Below are 5,373 nucleotides of genomic sequence, written 5' to 3' on the forward strand. Positions count from 1 at the left end.
AGACCGTCAAAGTGATGTTTTTCTTCATGCTCACAAATATACATGGTTTTCATTTTGAAATACTGAGGTTCTGTTTCAAAGATACGTTATATTACTGAGAAGTCGATCATTTCAACCTTGCATAGAATTTAAACAATTATTATTAAAAAATTTTCATTTAAATATATTATACCTCATAGATAATATTATTGAAAATATTTTCACAAACACACATGAGCACTAGAAAGTGCACCTGAATTAAACTACGTCATCTTGCGATTTTGGTTACTGGAAAAAATTCTTTCACAACATGCCATTATATAAAACATTGATTACATGCATGGGATTTTCTTCAATATACCACTGCTATACTCAGCCACAAAGAGGTTGTCTCTGGTGTCTACACATAAACCCCATGGATACTGTAGATCACAGTTATCAATGTAACGGAGGAACTGTCCATCCTGATCTAGGATGTGGATACAGTTGTCACTGTCTGCTGTCAGGATCTGACTCTGGCTGTCTGTTGTGATGCCGTATGGATAGAATGATCCCTTGGTAGTAGAGGGATGACCAGTGTATCTAAATTGGAGTTTTCCTTCCTGATTAACCACCAATACAGCATGGGCTCCATAGTCAGCCACACAGATATCCAGGTTCCTGTTCTCACTGATGTATTTAATAGAACCAGATGAATACACAGGTTTACCTTCACTATCAAACTGAATGGTTTGTTTCTCTGTGGAGCCAGAGTAACGGACAACTTTTGATTGTTTATCATCATCACTGTTCATGGTAACCAGGAGGTCACTAGAGGAGGTACTACAGACATGGTAAGGTTCCCATCCCTGTAGTCTGATCACTTCCTGTATCTGGTCATTCTTCACCATGTTTACAGTTCTTGTACCAGAGTCAGTATAAACTACATCTCCACTCTATCTGTCACTGCTATGTCACGTGGTATGTTCCTAGACTTGGTTTTGATTGACTTCAGTAGTTTGCCCTGGAGGTTGTAGAGTTTCATGACTTTGTCTCCTCCACGTGTCCAGATTTCTTCATCACTGAGACAGGTAACATTGCATAGTCTATACCCAGTGTTTATGGTGGTGATGAGGTCTGGTTCATCAAGCAGCGGTTTGACTGGAGAACAGGATACAGCTTCTGGTGTCATCATTGTGTAGCCATGTTCTTCTGTTGTAATGGATAATGCTGACAGAGAACCAAACATTTGATAGAACTGTTCTGTGTAGATCTTATGAGGAGAGAAACTTGGTAATGAAACCTTGATTTTAGGAGGTAAACTTCTAAATTCAGCAATCCTTGAATTATATGCAGAGGTTAGGGAGACATCATTGGAGTCCAGTATTTTCTTCAGATCAAGTATGCTTTGTTCAACATCAGACGTGGTCTGTTTGTTTTCATTTTCCTGTTCATTAAGAGCAGCCAAGTGTTTATTTTTCATCTCATCAATTTCAGATTTCTGTTTGTTGACAATGATGTTAATTTCTCTGTGCCAGTATTCTCCTTGTTTGGTGACAGCTGTTGTCAGTTAATCATAATTTTTTTCCAAATCAAGTTTTTCAGAGTTTAAATCTGATGCAATTTCTTCATATGTAGGACATATTCTTTTTTCTAGTTCTTTCAAATCGTTGTTTAAAATTTCTTTTATAAAGCCGGGATTCTGTAAGATATTTGTTAACTTATGCCCATGATGTTTCCCAGAGAAGATGCAGGTAGAACAGACAGGAATGTCACATTTCTCACAGTAAAGTTCACAATGTTTCTTGGCGTGGTTTGGACATTTTGGGTAGTTAACGTTAGGAATAGCGGTTATGTGTTTGTATGGTACAACATTGTGTCTTTTAGATGAATCAGATAGATGCTCCCCTACACAGGCCTTACACAGGTTAATCTGACAAAGTTCACAATGACTCTGTAATGCAGCTCTTTGACACAGGTCACAGAGGAGGAGTACTTGAGCTCTATCCAGGGGGTCCATCTCTGGGGCTTCGGTTAAAAAATCAGATGACCCTGTAAATGGAGGCATGGGTCACTGACTAAAGAAATGCTACGCAATTTCAAATAAATAAAATAGAAGAGTTATGTTTTGCAGGCCTGCCTCCCCCCCCCCTTTTTCCCCAAGGTAAATTTTACTATAGAAAATGTCTTTTTAAAATTTGGTTGCCCCCCCCCCCCCCCCCCACTTTTTACCACAGTATATACATAGCAAGGAAATATAGGAAAATTTGGAAGTTTGTCTTGAAAAGTTGGCCACTATCAACCCCCAATCCCCACCACCCCCCGAAATAGGATGTTCGAGTTTGGTTAATTTTCAATTTTCTTTTTTTTTTTTTTTTTGCTTGTCTACTGTTTTTAGGTAATTAAAAAAAAATTCTCAGGTTGCCCTCCCCTACTTCAAAAACGATGCTATGTGCCTGTTTCGTTAGAGAAATTGTAAGACAGTGTCGGTTTGGATATACAGGAAGGATCTATTTGTAGTTTTAAAATGGCATGTAAACTTTTCTTATGTTTGAAAAAAAAATCAGGAAAAAATGTTAGATAACAGTCAAAACAGTTCATGTAGTTAATGAATATGATCTAAAATGGCCCGCTCATGCAATTTATCTAAATACACCTGTAAATGTATTATACGTGTACTAAACTTTAGATCAATGATGATATCTGGAAATGTTTTGCAGCATATTAAATTTACAAAATATAATCTAGCCTCACCTTTAAATCCAACATGTCCCCCGATAATCCCGTACATCACAATTTACTTCCTTGTCTTTCCTGTAATAATTATTTGTAAGTCTAACTTATGTTTTGAATAGATAGATAATTACACATTTAGTTTCTTCCATTCACCTTCAAAATTACTTTTCTGTGAGAGAATTGTAGAAAATATTCTACTTATTTTCATATCTTATGTTATGTAATTTGCGTTGTTTAATTTGATATTAGATTCACGCGATCTATTTATTTACCGTAACATGTATGTATATATGTAACATGTCACTCTGTTTTAAACCCAACACACATCCCACCCACCCCCAACCCACCCCCCCCCCCACCCCCCCAAAAATTTTTTTTTTTCAAATTGTAAAAGAAAATTCTTTGTACTCCTCGGAAATGCTGCAAAACCATTTAATATTCAGGCTTTAGTAGTTTTTGAAATGTGTTTGTTTTTTATTCGGACTTGGGGCACTTTTTCAAAGAAAAAAGTAACGTAAAACCAGGGACCTATATACTAATATATAGTATATTAGTTTAAAGTTCCCTGGTAAAACAGATATATTATTTACCACAACGTTAGATCTTTCCATACGTGAGTGTGAATCGTGTGTGTGTGTGTGGGGGGGGGGGGGTTAGAGGGACACAACCATGGACCCCACCTTTAAAAAATTGCTGGATCCGCCCGCCCTTGGACTAGTGATGCTGGGATCCCGAGGTTCTTTATATGACAAGTGATTTTATTCCATGGGCACCAACATTTTTATACATTACTTGTAGAATTTGACCTTCATTTGGAAAACCTTTTACAAATTTTGTGACATCTTTTGAATAGGTTATGCAAAGTACAAAAGTTTTTTTTTACGAAAGCCTATTAGGAGCAATCTAGAGAGAAAAAAATTAAAAGGCGTAATAACGCGAAAAAGGCGTTATAACGCCTATCTCAAAGGCGTTATAACGCCTTTCCATTCTAAAAGGCGTTATTACGCCTTTTGGTAAGGCGTTATTACGCTTTTCTAAAAGGCGTTATTACGCCTTTCTAAAAGGCATTATTACGCCTTTCTAAAAGGCGTTATTACGCCTTTCTGAAAGGCGTTATTATGCCTTTATAAAAGATGTTATTACGCCTTTATAAAAGACGTTATTTCGTCTTTCCAAAAGGCGTTATTACGTCTTTATTTTGAACATATTTAACCCAAGAAAGAGAAAAAATATCTTCAAATGACAGGAATTTTAAGCCATTGCAAGCAAAGCTCCAAGATAATCTGTATATATCGTATCTTCCCAAGTAGAGTGTTCCCTTCTCTTAATACGAACGCAAAAAGTTGTCAGTGTGATGTGCAGGAATAAAGAGAATAATTGCATAAATAAAGATTGTTTTAATTAAATCTTTCATACATTTATCAATAAAATAATGCTTTCCCATTTTCCTTTTCAAGTAGGCCAGTAGTACGAGTGCGAATGGGGTAACCCCCCCTTCACACATACTCATTTTTGGGGAAAGTCTTCAGTGTAACAGTTTAGATATTATAATTTTAAACTATTGGGTGCTTGGTTCTAGAACATTTTGTTGCGGTTTGTAAAACAGTGGCAAATTATTGCATTTAAACAAAGTTTTACTGAGGCCCACGAGTTTGGCCAGTAGAGTGTGTGTGTGGGGAGGGGGGGGGGTAAAATAACTGGCCTGTTTGATGCAAAATAATTGTTATTCAGAAAGCGTTATAACTCTTTTGGAAAGGCGTAATAACGCTTTTTAGAAAGGCATAATAACGCCTTTCAGAAAGGCATAATAACGCCTTTTGGAAAGGCGTAATAACGCCTTTTAAAAAGGCGTAATAACGCCTTTTGTAAATGCGTAATTACGACTTTCAAAAAGGCATAATAACGACTTTTCAAAAGGCGTAATAACGCCTTTTACAAAGGCGTAATAATGCCTTTAAGACTGGAAAGGCGTAATAACGTCGTTTGGAAAGGCGTAATTACGCCTTTTAAAAAGGCGTTATAACACCTTTTCAAAAGGCGTAATAAAGCATCTTAGAAGGGCGTAATAACGCCTTTTAGAAAGGCGTAATAATGCCTAAGGCGTAATAACGCCGTTTGGAAAGGCGTTATTACGCCTGTTAAAAGGCGTAATAACGCCTTTTCAAAAGGCGTAATAAAGCATCTTTGAAAGGCGTAATAACGCCTTTTAGAAAGGTGTAATAATGCCTTTAAGAATGGAAAGGCGTAATAACGCTTTTTAGAAAGGCGTTATAACGCATTTTGGAATGAAAAGTGTGATAACACGCCTTTTGTCGCATTATTACGTCTTTTCAAAAGGCGTTATAACGCCTTTCATTTTTTGTCTTTCTAGATTGATCCTAATAGACTTCCGTAGTTTTATACTTTGTGTTTGATAAAAAAAATTGAATAACCTTTCCTATATCTTTAGTACAGTTAAGTGATGCTTTCACACTCAGGAAACTGACGTTACTTATTTTAATTCTAATAATTATGTAGGGGGTATACTTTTTTTTATCAAAAGAAAAATAAGTTAACGTCAGGTGTCTGTGCTTTCACATTAATCATATGTATTCCTCATAGGCGTCGGGAACTGGGGGGGGGGGGAGCCTAGGGGGGGCTTAGCCCCCCACTTTTTTTCTTTATATATATACTTAGTAT

At 36.6% G+C, this 5,373-nt stretch overlaps 1 pseudogene; it reads right to left on the reverse strand.

Annotated features, from left to right (window-relative positions):
* Nucleotides 1–249: 249 nt before the first annotated feature.
* On the reverse strand, nucleotides 250–2,012 carry LOC134278096 (uncharacterized; annotated as a pseudogene).
* Between the last annotated feature and the right edge of the window lie 3,361 nt (nucleotides 2,013–5,373).

This window comes from Saccostrea cucullata, unplaced genomic scaffold, assembly GCF_032062105.1.
Source record: "Saccostrea cucullata isolate Sc308-1 unplaced genomic scaffold, CSIRO_AGI_Scuc_v1 ctg15046, whole genome shotgun sequence".
NCBI lineage: Eukaryota > Metazoa > Mollusca > Bivalvia > Ostreida > Ostreidae > Saccostrea > Saccostrea cuccullata.